Source organism: Pinus tabuliformis, chromosome 1_2 (genome assembly GCF_031772625.1).
Source record: "Pinus tabuliformis cultivar Carrire ecotype Pingquan chromosome 1_2, CPIR1, whole genome shotgun sequence".
Lineage (NCBI taxonomy): Eukaryota > Viridiplantae > Streptophyta > Pinopsida > Pinales > Pinaceae > Pinus > Pinus tabuliformis.
The window spans coordinates 1,147,212,974-1,147,232,295 of NC_142298.1; positions in this window are offsets into that span (position 1 = coordinate 1,147,212,974).

The following is a 19,322-nucleotide window of genomic DNA, read 5'->3' on the forward strand; positions in this document are numbered from 1 at the left end:
TACTTATACAAAAATGATTTAAAGTAAGGATTGATGTCATCAAATCCACTATGTAGGAGATATCGAGAGAGCATTTTGGAAAGTTAGAGAGATTTAAGGGTTAGTTAAATTCATTGAAGGTTTAGTGGATCTAGAGCGTTTAGAGAAAGGATTTTTTTGAGTAGATTATGGATCTAAACCTAAATTAGTTCATAAATCCATTTATATAATAATGCAAACAATTTTATGTAAATGGATAGAGTAGAAAATTGTGGGTTGAGAAACTTGAGGAAGCTAAGTGTGGCCAAGGCCAAAATCAGGGCCATTAATTGTAAATCTCGCTGAAAAGGAAAGGCCTATTGTAATTTTTTTGTACATAGTTATTATAGTTATTAGGGAGAGCATTCCTAGAACGCGCATTAGAATCAATCCTATTGAAATGGGGACAAAGAATTCCTTTTATAGTCAGAATGAGTGAAGGTGTTAATCATTGATCAATAATCCAAAGGCTAGTAAAGATATTAGAGGTGTCGTGCAAGAGATGACAAAATTGTGACAAATCCATCATTAAACAAGCATCGACAATGTACGTTAACTGGCAGAAGTCGGGAGACAAAACTTAAGGTTCTACCAAAATGGAACTATCATTAAAAAAGCATCAGGTCGGAGCCTCAGAGGCTCTTTTTCAAAAGAAAAAAGGAAAAACTTACAAGGGAGTTACTGAGCTGACTAAGCATCAACCAGACGTGGCAGCCAACAAACGTGGAAGAAGTCGGGGTGAATTGAAATCAGAGCATATGTTGTCGACACAAGCAGAGGAATATTACGTGTCCTAGATGTCTTTTCCCGGTCGATTGGAAGAGTAGCACATAAATAAAAACATCGGGATACGATGGCGTGTGGGCCAAGTTGAAGTGCAAAAGCACGACAATAAATATTTTTAACGCATCTACTAATATTATTGGATGATAATCTTAAGTCCTTCTAACATAACCCAATACAATTATGGGTGGGGGGGACGATCTTTGGGATATGCAATAACTTTCTTGAAGAAAGGTGGAGTAGGGTAGGTAATTTGCCCACCAAGATAAAAACCAAGGAGACATATAATTTAATTCAATATTAAATGTGCATTCATTACATTTATATACTTCAATGACATGTAACTACTTTTTCAAAAAAAAGATGAATTGAAAGAGGAACTATTAATCAACTCAATCCCCCATTCATAAATATAAAGATATTAATTAAGAACTAACATTAAAGTATTCACACCTAAGGTAGTCATTTTTAAGGAAATATCTCAAATGTATTATCGTCCACGTAATTAGGTTCATAGGAAAAAATTGACCTCATGCATGCAACCACATCTTGCCATGTGCTCACATGCACCAATGATATGTGAACTCATACTTTCATCACAAGCATAGATTTCTTATAGTTTCCCTAGCATGACAATATTGGTTTCCAGAACAACATATGTATTTTATGATGTGGCTTTTATAGGACTAGCTCCACACAAACAATACTTTGCAACTTAAAGCACCTAGCTGCACTTTTATCAATATCACCTCCTTACCATCATATAATTGTTTCCTTGTAGGTTATCATTGACAATATTCATCTTCAACAAATCTACAAGGCCTTCTTCTTGACAATCACAAATTGTTGCTCTTTATTATGTATTCAATCACACTATTAACACTCTCAAATATGAAAACCACATAATTAACTTATCACAAGTATCAAAAAATAAAATCCTTTCTAATAAAAATTAGTATCAACAATCACCATGGAAAGTGGCATTTGATCCTATTTTTTAAAATCCTTGTTAGATTAGCTCTCGGGATTTGGGTTTATATGGGGAATTGGTTGACATATGAGACATGTACATGCATAACTTATCTATGACTGGTATTACATTGGGGGGAAAGGAGGATATTTTCACATGGGATGGTAATATTGTTCAGGGGAAGATCTCTATTAGGGAAGCTTATAGGTATATCACAATTTCTCATCAGCATTTTGTGGATAGATAGTGTTTCAATAAAATTTGGAATTGGAGCCTCCCACTAAAGCTAAAATGTTTTGGGTGGCTGGCATCGCAGAATAAGACATTAACATGGGATAATTTACGTTGAAGGGGTTTCAAAGGACCAGGTAGATGTGTATTGTATATGGGGGATCTCGAGGACATGACTCATCTTTTCCTTTAGTGTCCATTTGTGATCTTCATTTAGATTGGTATGTTAAACACTTTAAATAAAAAAAATTACTGGAATTTGACATCCGTGGGATCTTGTATGTAGGATTGGATGAAGGTTTTCAAGGAATATTGAACTCTACCTTTCTACATATTATGGGGAATTTGGAGGAGTAGAAATGCTAGTATTTTGGAAAATATTCCTCTGGATACCAATCACATATACATAAAGATTTGTGCATATTTCAATGAAATCAGACTTGTAGCAATAAGGGACCTCGAAGATGCATCCAACTTGTGGATATTTGGGGTAGATACCCTATGGGATTTTTCAATGGGGTTGCAAATAAAAAAATTTGTGGTAGTGGTGCATACATTGTCTTAAATCCTAGAAAATATTTGCATTTCTATTAGAACAACGGTGTGGGATCCAACACTCGACATGAGATCATTGCACTTTGGGGAGTCTGATATTGCACTAAATGGTTATCCATTGAGAAGATGGATGTATTTCGTGACTCAAAGGCGGTTATATAATGGGTCATGGAGAGGTCATCCTTTTATCCTCATTTTCATTCAAATTGTATGAAAATAATTAAGTTGATGATCGGTCTCTTCTGCGAGGTAACATTTTCCCATATATACCAGGAATAGAATGGAATCATTGATGCTTTATCAAAGGTTGGACACATATATCATCCTGGGGAGATCAACTATTCAACCTAATTCTATGGCTTATATCGGTCTAGGATAATTTATTTCTCATAAGTATTTCAAGCATTTTATAAGTGACATGGGAACTTGGGAGGAGTCATTCCTTATCAAGCCTCTAGTATGTTACATGCTACATCAAAATGAGAAAAGAGTGTGAATCTAAAAATAGTGGCATAAGACAACAAGGACATAATTACGATAACAATGCCAAGGTATTGACAAAAGCTTCAACAAGCAACCATTGGTTCCTCTTGCATACCTATATTTTTTACCCTTAGATACTTTCCTTCATGAGAAATATGTCATCTTTTAGTAAAGTATGAATTGACGGCCAAAGTATAGATTGATCGTTATGACCTACTAGGTGTACATGAAATAATATAGAGAATTGTCCAGAGCTAATGAAAAAATAGGAAGTTAGCAATAAGAGGTAGGATGGTGCCAATGTGGTCAATTTTGAGCCTAGGATTCTTTGTGGTGGACCAGGAGGTTTCTCATACATAGGCATCAACATTGTTACAAGGGTAGAAGCAAATATAGGCACATATGTTGGAGTTGCGGGTCTTGAGCCACATTAGAAGTATCTTGCAAAGATCCTCTTTCCCATCTGTAAGGTTTTAAAACATTCCAGAGATATAATAACTAGAGCTTTGACTCCACATATTCCTTGGTTAAATATGAGTCATCGATGGCCATGACCTATTAGCTATAGCATCTTGGCCATGAACTACTAGCTATAGTTTCTTTCAACGAAACAATGTATTGTCCCAAATACTAATTCAAAAGAAATTATGCATGGATTATGATTGAATCACCATCATGAAGATCAATGCCCATGGAAGCTTCGTTGGGGGAGCAATATCATACCATGTGTGTTCATATTGGGGGATATATATTGAGGAAAAAATAACAACACATTGAGCATATAATAAAGGGTAATTGGTTTTTATATTGGTGTTGAAAAGTCTGCAACAAGAAATGCTAAATTTAGAAAGTGCTAAAAATAGAACTCCTAAAAATAGCACTTCTAAAAATAGAAATTCGGCCAATGAGCATTTTGGCCACCTTGGGTGAGAGGTGAAACTGCTAAAATAGAAACTTCTAAAAATAACATTTCTGGGTCCCTTCCTATTTTTGGCAGTCCTTGGTCTAACTATAGGAAGTAAAAACGAATTTGGTCTTAATAGCAGTTTAAAACATTAATTAATTAATCTCCATGAGTTAATTAATTATGGAAAACTAAACTTGAAGTCTTTGTGAGATCATGCAATAATTTTCTCCCTTGATTTAGGAATTTATCCCTTGATTAAAGGAGATAATGTTCAGTTCTATAATGAGAGAATCAGTTGAATTAGTTTAACTTAGTCAAGTTCAGTTAGATTAATTTAACAAGTTGTTAAATTAATGAAATATAGTTTGTTAATGCTTGCATGCATGTGACAACAATTATTTCAGATAACTGATCATTCCCTCATGGATAACTGATGCATGTTAGTTCTGTCAGAGACCCAGTTGAGATCAGAGAAGGGACAATGTACTATCAGTTGGATGAATATTTTTCCTATAAAGGAAGCTCATCCATGATGAAGATTTATCTCCTTCAAGTTTGTGCAACTAGATAAGAGGTTAGTGAGTGTGTGAAGAGGCCAATTCACACAGGTGGCAGCACTGGACCCGAAGGAAACTACACAAGGAAATAGGAGGCTTGGAGGGCAGAGCAGAAGGTTTTTGAGAAGCCTTTGACTGTGTATGAGCAGCAGAGGGATTGTACAGAGAGCTGGATAGCTTCAAGCTAAGGCTTTGTGTAATCCGGACCATATTTCCACTTGTATGATAATACAGAGATAGGGTTTTAGGCAGGTGCTTTCCCTGGGTAAATTCTTCTATGTTATGTGTGATTGATTCCTTCTTATCAGTTATATGTGTTCTTATTGATGTTGCTCATGGTTGATTAAGCTTCCGCTAAATTGTTTGTAGAAGTAGATCAAGTGTTTTGCTTTAGTACATTGCATTACCAGGTTGATCTACAGTGGGAATTTCTACATGGTATCAGAGCTAGCTGATTTGTAGAAAAATTCTACAAAATTCTACATGGTATTGGAGCACAGGTGATCAAGGAAGAACAATATACTAGAGGAGATTTCAAAGTTTTGAGTTTTTGGGTGAGAGTTTGCAGAGCAGATCTGAAAATTTATGTACAAAATATTAAAAAAAAAGCAGATTTGGATTCCTTGTGGAAAAATACTCAAAACCAAAAAAAAAATTGGCTGAATCGGAGTTCGGATGAGGGAGATATCACTGATTTAAAATCAGCTCTTTTTCTAGAAAATTTCGTGACGGCGAGAAAGTGGAAATAGATTGGTGTGCTAGCCAAGAACCTGTATGCACTTGAGGTACAAGATGTATGCAAAGCCTTGATGAGCAAGGCAAAGGTTAGATACTTGGTGGTTGAGAGGGAGAGTAAATTACCTCTCAACATGCAACGCCAGAAGAAGTCTCAGACGATTGTGAAGGAGCCACGATTGGTGCAGCAACTTCAGGAGGTTGTGGAGTAGCCACAACAAGGGAAGTTGAGAGAAGATCGAGTAGAGACATCTACTCATGCAGAGACCTCCAGTAGGGGGAAACTTCGAGCCAGGTGGGCTGAGGGATCACATGTAGCCATACCTCCAGGTAGAAGGTGGGATGATGTAGAGTGATCGTCCCAAAGAGGAGGGGCAAGATCCTTGAGGTACCCAACCTCTTGTATGAGACCTTGCTACAGGAGCCCCGATGTGGAGTAGCAGGAACTGACTGATTGGGTAAAGACAGATGCGGATGGAGCGGCAGAGAGAGCTACAGTGTAGGGAATCCCAGGACAGCGCATAGCATGTAGGCTGCATCAATGCGAGAGGCACTGTTGCACAGTGCTAGGTGGCACAGAGAGGTTTGCAATGGGGCGAGATGCATGGAGATGTTTCAGTAGCGCAGATGTCAGAGAGGGAACACTTGTCAGCAGCAGGTAGAGCTTCAACATCAGAGTATGTTTCTAGCCCAACAGAGTGGTCAATTGGGAGTGATTTTTGTTCCAAGAGTTGTTGGAGCAAGTGGACCTGGTGGATGTGTTGCATGCAGAACATTCCAGAGTTACAGGATCAGGTTCGAGAGGAAGACTTTCTTGTTGAGAGGGAGTGTTGAAAAGTGTGCAACAAGAAATGCTAAATTTAGAAAGTGCTAAAAATAGAACTCCTAAAAATAGCACTTCTAAAAATAGCAGTTTGGCCAATGAGCATTTTGGCCACCTTGGGTGAGAGGTGAAACTGCTAAAAATAGAATCTTCTAAAAATAGCATTTCTGGGTCCCTTCCTATATTTAACAGCCCCTGGTCTAACTATAGGAAGTAAAAATGAATTTGGTCTTAACAACAGTTTAAAATATTAATTAATTAATCTCCATGAGTTAATTAATTATGTAAAATTAAACTTGAAATCTTTGTGAGATCATGCAATTATTTTCTCCCTTGATTTAGGAACTTATCCTTTGATTAAAGGAGATAAGGTTCAGTTCTATAATGAGAGAATCAGTCGACTTAGTTTAACTTAGTCAAGTTCAGTTAGATTAATTTAACAAGTTGTTAAATTAATGAAATATAGTTTGTTAATACTTGCATGCATCTGACAACTATTATTTCAGATAACTGAGCATTCCCTCATGGATAACTAATGCATGTCAGTTCTGTCAGAGACCCAGTTGAGATCAGAGAAGGGACAATGTACTATCAGTTGGATGAATATTTTTCCTATAAAGGAAGCTCATTCATGATGAGGATTTATCTCCTTCAAGTTTGTGCAGTTAGATCAGAGGTTAGTGAGTGTGTGAAGAGGCCAATTCACATAGGTGGCAGCACTGGACTCGAAGGAAACTACACAAGGAAATAGGAGGCTTGGAGGGGAGAGGAGAAGGTTTGAGAGAAGCCTTTGATTGTCTATGAGCAGCAGAGGGATTTTACTGAGAGATGGATAGCTTCTGAGCTAAGGCTTTGTGTAATCCGGACTATATTTCCACTTGTATGATAATACAGAGATGGGGTTTTAGGAAGGTGCTTTCCCTGGGTAAATTCTTCTGTGTTATGTGTGATTGATTCCTTCTTATCAGTTATATTTGTTCTTATTGATGTTGCTCATGGTTGATTAAGCTTCTGCTAAATTGTTTGTAGAAGTAGATCAAGTGTTTTGCTTTAGTACATTACATTACCAGGTTGATCTACAGTGGGAATTTCTACATGGTATCGGAGTTGGCTGATTTGTAGAAAAAATTCTACATGGTATTAGAGCTAGCTGATTTGCAGAAAAATTCTACAAAATTCTACAATTGGCGGGTATAAAAATGGAGCTCAAAGTTAATGAAAAAATATAAAGGGGGTATAAAAAATGTTAATGAAAAAATGGATAGCTACAATATCTAGTGAAAGTAGATATTTTTTAGGTTGGGAAGGTGTATTGGGTTTGTATTGGTAAGGGGTTAAATAATGTGATTTTTAGAGGTCTTTTCCAATATGTAATCAAATTAAGAGTATTTATTAGTATGCCACGGACGTACGTGATATGTCAGAGGCTCATTGAGTGAAGTCCCTGTGTCAATGCCCTAGACATCACAACAAAGTGACTCTATTCCTCTTGCGACTTTTTTCATTAGTGAATTATCCATCTCAACTCCCATAGCCTCACAACATTTCCAATTAACTCAACACGCCATTTTAAGGCAATTCACAATTGTTTTCATTGGTTTAAGAAGGAAATCATGTTAATACCTCTTACCTTGTTAGATATTCTCTCATTATTTATTACTTTATTATGTGACCAATGAATGAATATACATAAGGTTAGACTTGAGATATGGGAATGTCGCTCTCAAAATCTTGAATATGTAAGTTAGGAATGCACTCCAAGCTAACGCAAAAGAAGGTTAAAGGTGCCAATTTCATATTAGAATGATGGAATTTACTCAAGCTCAAATCATGATGTAAAATGTTTTTAGTCAAGCTCAAACAATGATGCAGAATTCCTAATTCAAGTAAGATAAATTCTCATTATGTTAATATACAAGAAACTAAATGGCTATGCCTAAATTCTATACTAAAATTTGGATTTGTAGGACCCTCAAGGATGTGTACCCAAGTCATCTAGGATGACGTGAGCTAAGTTCTGGAGGTGGGATGAAATTGCAACATTTGCGACATTGGAAGCAATGTTTTTGAGTTTCATAATACTTTGTCACATCTTGCAACAAAGTGGAGTCATGCACAGGACAGATCGAAACGTGGTCGGGCAGGGTGCATGCGACAAGAGAGGCATGACGATTAATATGGATGACCAGGTGAGGGTGTACAATAGGGGTGACCCGACGAGGGCATGCCAGATGAGTGACCGGGTGAGGGCATGCAAGACAATTGCATGAACATAAGGATTTGACCCACGCATACGATTGGAATGATCGACCTGGGTGCACAGTGGAATGAGTCATCTCAAGTGAGACGAAACGGAATGATCAACGAAACAAGGTCACGAGAAGTTGGCCTGACTGAATTGATGTGCCCCTTCGCATAATTAGATGATGATATAAATGAATGGAATGGTTGGAATGATGGAACAACCAATGAACCAAATGAATATGAAGCAACCGAGACCGAGTCGAGACAAACAAGTAGAACATATGAGCTTCTTTAATTGTGGGAGTTAAATGTTGGAACAAGTTCAAGAAATGGTGTTCTAGGCATGCTAGGTTTTGTATGAATTGTGTAGAACGAAATGGTCAAGCGGGCAAGGCAAGATTGTGGCACAATCGTGCCTTGAGGGCACATGAGGGTGCACCAAAGTTGTAGTTTGGTTGGACCATACAGGTTGGTCAAGATAGTTGTGGTACAACCATGAGTGAAGTGATTGGCACATTTTTGACTATGTGAATTGTGCGAGAAAGCGAAGAAGGTTGTGGCATGTGTTAGGGTCTATTGATGAAAGTAAGAAAAGGTTGAAATTTGTGGATGTTGTAATATTGTAAAACAGTTGAAGTTTCTAATGTGAAGTTGGGAACCAGTGAGGTTTCCCTTGTACTTGTATAATCTGGGGCAAATTGTACATTGACATTTATGTAGCTTTGTGACATTATATTGTGGCATATCTTTACATGTGAATGCTCAAGAAATTGTAAAGTAGAGGTGAATTGAAGTAATTGGGAATTTTACTTGGGTTAAGATTTCATGTTAATTCTGCAAACACAATGTATCTAACTCGTACATAAGTGTAAGTACTAGAGGCATAGTCAAGATGTAAGTTGTTGTAAGTTAGTCAAGCCATTATGACAAACCACATTGGTGCCACACGTCTATAGGCTTGACGTGCCTTAACTCGAGGGACGCTTTGGGGGCATGACAATTGGTATCAAAGTGGAGCTTAGAGAAAATCTAGCGAGGATTTATCCATGTGAGATGGAGTCTCATCTGAAGTACGTCGGAGATCACAGTCAAGTTCAAAACCTGGGATGGGTTGGGTTACTTTCTCAAGTACTTGAGAGATTTGAGTAGTATGGTGATAAGATTTTCAGTATCGAAGATACTTATGATAGATTGAGTTGATTGGAGGAGAATATTAAGAGTCTTACTTCAGTTATGGAAGTTCAAACAAAGACGATTGCAGTGTTAAGGAAGGCAATCGAGTAAAGTTCGTCTAATGCTTCAGTAAGGGTGAAGGTGAACGAACCAAAATCGTATGATGGTACAAGAAGTACGAAAGTAGTTGAGAATTTATGTTGGGATGTAGATCAGTACTTGGATAAACTCAAAAAGTGCTCAAATGAGTTCAAGATGAAGGTTGCTACCTCATTGTTAATAGGGAATGAAAAGTTATGGTGGAGAAGAAGGGAAAATAATATTGCCTCAAGTCAAATGTAATATGACCTTACCATATGGCCGAAGTCAAAGGAAGCATTATATTCTCACTTTGGACCACAAGATCAAACTTGGGATGCAAGGAGAAGGTTGAAGTTTTTGAAGAAGACATGAAGTGTACAAGCTTGCATTTGGGAGTATTCGAGTCTTATTTTGGAGATTGTGGATATGGATGAGAAGGACAGGTTTTTCAATCTTGATAGGTATACAACCTTGGGCTCAGATGGAAGTGAAGAGATAGAACATGTAGACTCTTGAAGAAGTTATTGTTGATGTAGATAAGCTTTTGGATCTCTATGTAGTAGGAAATCCATAAGGGAAGGAGCATGGTGAGAAGAAGAGGAAGAAGTCAGATAAGGAGAGAGATATCTTAAAAGGAGGATGGATTGAAGAAAAGTGGTAAGAAGGAGAGGAAGTCCCTTTCATGTTTGTTATAAGGAGAGGAATACATGGTGAAGAACAATCCGTTGAATTAAAAAGTGGTTGTTATACAACAAACTGAGAAGGAAGAGAGAGAAAAGAATATTTCTGATACGTTTATGGGAGTGATGTAGGTCTTGGGTGCAAATTATTTGAAGGAGTCTACTCCAAAACATGATTTGGAGAGGACTAAGTTACACTATATGAATATTGATGTCAATGGGAGTCAGTCGATGGCTATGGTAAATAGTATGGCTACTCATAACTTTATAAGGTAATATGTGGCTAGGATATTGGGCTTGCAAATTGTTCCATTCTGTCCTTACATCTTTCAAAGCTGTGAATTCTAAGGGCATGAGATTTCTTGGATAAGTTTGTGATGTTCCAATATAGAATGGCAGTGGGGAAAGGAAGCTTGACTTCACAATTATCAGGATGGATGGATACAAAATTGTATTGGGCATCATGTTTATGGTTGGATAGAGAGTTATACTAGCACCTCATATAGGGAGATTATTCATTCTTTCAGGAGAGGAATCAATGGTTTTTCCAACTATTGGAGCCATGGTAGATGAACGTAGGATGGAAACTATCTGTATGGAGGGAGGACAACCATATGGAGAGATTTGTGAGATATTGGATGGTATGGAGTCCATACTCATTCAACATTTGAGGATGATAGTCGACTTGGTAGATGGAATTATGAGGATGTAAAAAAGACCTTAGATGGCACATGTTAAGACTTCCATGATTGTGTGTGAGAAGGTTGATGTTGAGATTTATACATCTCATGATGGTAGAGGAGATGTCTAGTATGTAGATGATGTTGATGGTTATAATATGAGTATGTGTGAAGACCTAGACCAAGATGATGGAGATTGCAGGAATACATTGTTGGATGAGGTTCAAGATGATGGATCGTGGCATAAACATACCAACAGAGAGCCTGAGGATTCTAGTGAGACCAAGGAGGTAGATGGTTGGCCTAATTATCCAGAGTTGGATAAGTTGATTGAGAAGAGTGAGGATAGGATTGGTTCCTATCCCCCTTTATTGAGATACGTTACAGACATATATGGAGGGTTCATACTGGGTAGATTTGTACCATTTCTAGGATCGAGGAGTACATGTTCATTGAGGAGAGATGGAGGATTTGGAGTTTGGAGAGGTAGTCCAAGAGGATACCCCACTTCAGCCTCTCATTGAACTCATGAAGATGGGTTCACTATTAGTTTCTCACGGTGGTGAGTCTGGAGATGCGGGAGGTGCCATGGAGGGTACTTCATGTTGATGATCAGGAATAGGATGAGGAGGAGATATTTTGAGATGAGGATGTTGTTAGGGTCCTATAATTTATAGGATAAATTGATGATTATTTGTTGATTTTTATGTTATGAGATATTGTAAATAATGTTTCATTTTGCAAATTATTTCCAAGAAAAGAAAAATAAAAAATAGAAAAAAAGAAAAAGAAAAGGAAAACGAAAGGGGATATACAAAAAATGATATATATATATATATATATATATATATATATATATATATGTGTGTGTGTGTGTGTGTAAAAAACAAAAGAAATAAAAAATATGAAAAAAAGAAAATAGCCCCAATAAGTGAGCCAGTTCCAATGCCACTTTAATTAAGAAAAACATATATATTGAAAAAACAAAAAAATATATGATGAAATACCCATTAGAAAAATAAAAATATGTGCAACTAGTCTAAATGTCGCATTTAATTTAAATAAATGTGTTTTATTATTTAATGGCACCATTTAAGCATGATTAAATTAGTTTTAATAAAGTTATTTAATTAATTAATTGCAGGATTTAAGCACGATTAATTAAAGATTAATAAATTTAGATTTGATACGAAATTTTTTGTCATTTTATAATAAGCGTCGGGCTACAAATGAGGGTCATGATCTAACCAGCCCAGATCAACGACGGGAGATCACTTTGGACACCCACGTCCCTCCGATAGTTAATCAAGGGGGGGATCCGAAAAGTGGATTCCCCATTTACCATTTTTGCGACGTGGCACTCCTTGGCTGAATTTAGACCCCCCTCCCCGCCCCCCACCTAAAATTGCTTACCACTCACCCCCCTTCCAAAATCCACTTTTCCCCTCTTCCCACCTTATTATAACCATTGACTTCGCGCTTTCCTCTCCACTCCACTACTGCCAAGTGGTACGTCCTTTCTCGCTCCACTCCAATCTGCCCCCACCATATGGTACTTGTTGGGTTGTGTTATATTCTTTCCACGACTAGCCCACATAGTTAACCGGGGGTTAGAGGGGGGCGGAGCCCACCCTTTGTTGCGCCAATTATGTAGCGGGGGGGGGGGATCACAAGGGGTTTGAGGCATACCCGTAACCCCACTTTATGGGTGGACCCACCTATGGTTTTGTGCATGATTTTTACACATTTTTTTGGACGCGATGGTTTTCGGTCCATGGTTTTGGATGCAATGGTTTTCAGTCCATGGTATTGGATGCTTTAGCATGTATAAATATGTCTTATAAAATTGAAAGGAACATAATGAAAAATCAAGCTGGTAGTCCCGGTTTTTGGATCCAAGGGAAATCTCTGTGTATATGTGTTTTATGTGTTATGCTCTCACATTGTTTATTTTCTGTGTTTTAGAATTCGTATGTAGGTAATTTATGTACGGGGTTAAAACCTACATTTGGTATCAGAGTTGTTTTGGCTTCAAGGGGACGCCTTTGTTGCTAAGGGGTTTCGCTCGGGCCTGTGGTAGACTTTGTTCAGTGGGAGATCTGCGAGATCGATTCTGGTGGTGAAAGAAGATGGCGAGTATTGGAAAGATAGAGATCGAGAAATTTAATGGTCAGAGTTTTGAGTTGTGGAAACTCAAGATGGAGGATCTGTTGGTGGATAAAGATCAGTTGATCGCGGTACTCCGAGTACTAAACCAATGGGATTGTCCGATGAAGATGGAAGAAGTTCGATCGGAAGTCATAGAGCACAATACAATTGTGTGTCTCAGATTCAATATTGCTGAATGTATCAGGGGAAGATACGGAGAAGGCTTTGTGGGACAAGTTAGGGACTTTGTACCAATCTAAGTCTCTGGTGAATAAATTGTTCCTACGGAAAAAGTTGTATAACCTGAGGATGAAAGATGGAGACTCAGTGACAGAGCATCTAAATGCATTTAATACTGTGGTAAGTCAGTTAGCATATGTTGATATTAAAATTTCAGATGAAGAGAAGTGCATTAGTTTGTTGTGTTCTCTACTAGATTCGTGGGATAGTCTGGTTATTGCAATAGGTAGCAATGCAACTGCCTTGCAGTTTGATGAAATAGTCTCAGCCTTGCTGACGTAGGAGATGAGGCGGAAAAATATGGAGAGCCAGAATGGTGATGCCTTGTCTGTACAAGGACGGTCCCAGAACATAAACAAAAATAAGTCATCGAGTGGGAGATCTAAATTTAGAGGGAGATCTGAATCTCCCGGAAAACCTGTAAAGGTGGTCTGTTGGAAATGCGGAAAGGAAGGGCACTACAAAAGGGACTGTAAATCTAAAGCTCTTGACAAAGGAAAGGGATCTGATGATGCTCCTTCTGCAGAGGCAAAAACCACCTCAAATGAAGGTGGGGATGTGTACTTGGCTTCTTCAAGTACACATGTAGATCATGAGGCATGGTTGATTAACTCAGGTGCATTATTTCACTTCACTCCCCATAGAGAGTGGTTCTACGAGTATGAGAAATATGATGGTGGTGATGTCTTCTTGGGGGATGACAGGAAGGCTAGAATCATTGGTCGTGGAAAAGTAAAGTTGAAGCTGCAAGGTGGAAGGGTTAGAACACTTCCGTGTGTTCTTCATATTCCTGCATTAGCCAGAAATCTGATTTCTGTTAGCAAGCTGGATGATGCAGGTGTAAAAATAGTGTTTGAGAAGAATACCTGTAAGATGGTTCGAGGAGCACTAGTATTGATGCAGGGAGTTCGGATTGGAACTCTGTACAAGCTGCAAGGTAGCACTGTTGTTGATGGGTGCAACAATTCTGTGGTTCCTGAAAGTGGAGAAGAAAATCTAGTGGTCTCTGGAGAGAAGACCATGCTGTGGCATCAAAGGCTTGGACATATTGGAGAGAAGGGCCTTCGAATATTTCATGATTAAGGTATGGTAGAAGGTATGAGTAATAGCTCTCTGGATTTTGATTTCTATGAAAATTGTGTATATGGGAAGCAGAATCGGGTGAGTTTCCCCTCTGGTGGTAAGAGGGTGAAATAGATATTAGAGCTTGTGCATAGTGATGTGTTTGGACCTATGAAGGTTCCATCACTGGGTAAGTCTGTGTACTATGTATCATTTATAGATGACTTCTCAAGGAATACATAGATATATTTCCTTAAGAAGAAATCTGAAGTCTTTGACAGATTTAAAGAATTTAAGGCTCTCGTGGAAAATCAGACAGAGAAGAAGATAAAGGTGTTGAGGACAGATAACGGTGGAGAGTTTTGCAACAAGGAATTTGAAAAATTCTGTAGGAAGTGTGGTATAGCACAACAGAAGACTGGTCCATATACACCTCAGCAAAATGGAGTTGCAGAATGAATGAACAAGACGTTGATGGAAAGGGCAAGAAGCATGGTCAATGGTGCCGGATTAGGATAGGAATTCTGGGCAAAGGCAGTGGAGACAACATGTTACCTGGTGAACAAATCACCTTCATCAGCGTTGGAGGATAAAACTCCACAAGAGGTATGGACTGGTAAGAAACCCTCTCTTTCACATCTCAGGGTATTTGGATGTGATGCATATGTACATGTTCCAAAGGAGAAATGAACCAAGTTGGATAGTAAATCTGAAAAGTGCATCTTTATTGGGTATAAGGATGGTTTAAAGGGTTATAAGCTTTCGAACCTAGTAACAAGGAAGGTTGTGTACAGCCGAGATGTGGTGTTCAGAGAGGTGAAAGATATTATTAAACATGAAGTCCAACTAAAGGAATCTGAGAAGATAGAGTTTGAGCTAAAGGAGGAAGAATCAGACTCTACAGCAGAGGAGGAATCAGAAGATGAAGAGCCACAAACTCCGAGTGTGAGAAGATCAATTTGAGAAAGAAGGCAATCAGAAAGGTATAGTCCATCTGCTTTCTGTTCAAATTTTGCTTTATCTATTACTGATGATGATCCTAGAACTATGAAGGAAGTAGTAGATTCAGAGGATGGAAAACTCTGGAAAGAGGCCATGGTTGATGAAATGGCATCTTTGCACAAAAATGAGGCTTGGGATCTGGTGGAGTTGCCGGCTGGAAGGAAACCCATTGGCAGCAAATGGGTGTTCAAGAAGAATACAAATGCAGAAGGAAAGGTGGAGAAATACAAAGCTCGGTTGCCCAAATTTGTTCCTATGAGAATTTTTTCACTAGAATGTATTAGACAAATGATTAATATGGATGAGCTACACTTTGTGGTAGGCAAGAAGAAATCTCAATTCAAGATCAAAACATAGGTTGGGCATTTTATTTGCAATACCAGGACAACAACCAAAGAAGTAAATCTTCTCCTCAAGCAGATGAATTTTAAACTCAGCTTCACCTGGTCATATGACCCTTTGGGAATAATTTCAAAACTAAGAGTAGAGAAGAAGACTACTCCCTACATTCATACTCCCACACAAAAAATAGAAAAATATATATGAATCAGGATCAATGGCAGGAGAATACTTTGCAGGAAGCAGAAGAATAGGTACTCTCTACAACGACATCATAGACTCCAACACCATAGGCGAAGCAAGAAAAAATACCAAGGGATGATGTTTCCCCTTCAGTCACAGAAATTCAGGGGAAAGAGTTTCAAATTTACAAGAAGAGACAAAAGACCAATCCAGCGGAAGAATCGTTTCAAGAAGAAAATGTACAATCCACCATTATTTTGACATGCCCTTATACTTCAGCTAGGAATGAATACATTTTCATAGGATCTCCATCATCTTCGACCTCCCAAGAGCCACTGGACACATCTCAGTCAAGAGAATTGGTTCATGACGAAGTTGAACCAATTATATTTGCTAGGTATAAGGAGATAAAGAAGAAAATTGAACTGCTAAAAGCTACCGCCTATTCTCAATTTTGGAAATAAATAGCCTCTTCACAACATAGACTACTCTCTACCTTTGATACAGAGAAAGGAAAGATGCAGATAGTCTTCCTCTAGACTGAGGTTCCTTTCCCTAAGACTCCATAAGGCTACAACAAGTCCATCTTTTCCTTCAATATTGATCAAATCCATCCCATTGATCAGATGGACTTACACAAACAAACTCAACAATGGGAGCTTCCAGGTTGCAGGCTTCGGTCAACAACATTCACTCCCAACTAAAACTAGAAAATATATCTTCTTTAGCTAAAGACACTAAGATTAAGTCTTTAAAGGATCTAGTAATCAAACTTGGATATGATCCCAATAATGTGAAAGTTGTAGAGGAAATTATTAGAAGAAAGAATGTTAACATTGCAGCTCTAAATAAGCCACTCAAGCTTCCATCCACTGAAGATCCACAGACCAAGGAATTTGGACAACTAGAGAAAGAGAAACAAGACATTTTCAAGATTATCGTTGAATAGAATGGGTAAATTAAAGAGATGGAGACTGAAATGGAAAAACTGCTAAAGGAGAAAGAACAATCAACACAATTAGCAGTCATTCCACTCACAATAGTTCCAATTGCAGGTACATTGACAGCAGGAGCTTCCACTTCAACAACCATCACAGTAGAGGGACAGTCTATAGACTCATTAGTAGAACTACTCAAAACTATGGAGGATCTGTCTATCAGAGGGTAGGAGATTGAAAAGTTGAAAGCTCAGATAAACAATCTCCAAGAACATAAATTAAAGATTGATAATGTACATATAGCAGAGCTTCAAAAGACTCATAGGTTAACCCAAGAATTGAATAGTTAGAGAATGAATCTGCCATGGTCTAGACAATTGCACAGGAAAAGGAGAACATTTGGGTGGAAATCAATGAAGCTATGACTGAAATTTGGCCTTCCATTGAAATAATTTTTGAGCAGGAGGAATTAGTGCAGAGATCAAAAGAAGTTATTGAAGAAATAAAAGAAAGTTTGGGACAGAAACCAGGTGAAGCCACTTCCCTAATAAGGATTCTAAATTCAAAGACAAAGGAGGAACTAGAGGAATTTGAGATTGCAGATAGGACATAAACAATCCTTGAGGTGAGAAGAGTCCTTACAAAAAGGAACTTGATGCTATAGTTAGAAAACAAGTGCCATAACTTGGAGGCCAACATTCAGAAGTTCCACAAAAAATTCAATGTACTGAATCAAAAGGGGTTGTCAGGTTTGAAAGGAATTGGAGATAAATTTGGTTCAGTTAGATGATTATCAACAGAAATTATACTCCATAGCCAGAGATAAGTCAAAGTTTTCTACCATCAAGGGAACCATCACAGGAAAATCTTTCATGGAGGGTTTGAAATTCAATTTACTTATCAAACATGAGATAAAACATTTGTTTGTAATTAAGCCCACCTTCCAGAAATATATCGAGGTGGATGAAACCTACAGAAAGTTAATCAAATTCTCCACCCCAGATGAAGACAGATGGGATCAACTATGCCAACTACTTGAGTAAAACAAGTGTTCATCTTCAACAACAAATCAACAATTTTTTAGGCCAAGTCAACACCAGAATCCTCGAAGATAGTTCCAGAGAGCTACAAAAGTTTTATTTGCCTATATTTTTGTACTATTTTTGTAAACAAATTTTCGGATATTTTGTAAGGAAAATATTGATATTTTAAATCAAGATATTTTGATGAATTTGTATAAATAGTTCATAATTCGAAGTACAAAGGGTTGGAACTCGTGTGAAGAAGGCAGATCTTTGATGTAAGATTGTACGTGTAATGAAGTGATCATTTCCATTAATACATAAAATTTGTTCCAGGATTCCTCTGTGAGACAATTGGTGAAGTTTCCTCTCTTGTAAAATTGTTATTTTTCTATTTTTCCATATGTTCTTTCTGTCTCTATTATTTAAAGAAGATTAAGGTTGAATTTCTTTAAATACACTCTGGTCTAGCTTATAAACAATATTTATGTTTTCACTCTGAGATTAAATATAGAATTCATCCTAGTATACTCTATGTTTAATTGAATCTAAGTATCTTCATCCCATTCATTACATAAATTCTCTAAAGATCCAAAAGCCTACCTACCTTGCCCTATTACATTTGTTCTGCAATTCTTGTATTTGATCACCCAAGACTCATTGACTCCATACCCAATGGATTGTCCTTGCAGTTTCAACCAAACCTTTGAAAAAACCAAACTCATAACTCATAACTAGCGTAATATCTCAAATCAACGAATCTAAATCATATAGGGAGATCCCTCTCTGAAGCTGGAAGGGATAGATCCCAGCTTCCAAAGTTGTTTCGTGGTTACCTCTGTGTTTCTCTCACAACCTTGGGAAATTACAGAGTGATAACAGATGTGATGGTGAGTGTACATGTTCGAGTGCATGAGTTCCTATGGAGTTGGCGCTATGATTGGATTAGCTATTTAATTAGTCGATGATGTGAGGGGATCCAACACATGAAATTATTACATGGGTATTCATGGAGTCACATGGGATGTATGTCAGTAGATGAGATTATTCCTTATTATTGTTACTAATGAGACAATGTGATGAGGAGGTTGTTCAAGATGTAAAGGACAAGCTTCTTGCAATCTTTGGTTATGGATGTATTGTAGTAGAGGTTCATTGTCAATGATGACATCTTTAGAGTGGGGGAGGATGTAAGACCCTCAAGGATGTGCGCTGAGGTCATCTAGGACAAGGAAAACTGAGTTGTGGAGGTGGAATGACATCACGAAATTTGTTACTTTGGAAGCATTGTTTTGGGATTTCACCAACACTTTGTCACATCCTATGACAAAGTGGAGTCATGCACGGAAAAAACCAAGACATGGTCGGGCAAGGCACATGAGATGGGAATTGCGTGACAGCTAAGACGAGCGAGGGCATGTGAGACAAGAAACTGGGTGAGGGCATGTGAGACAGACACACGAACGAA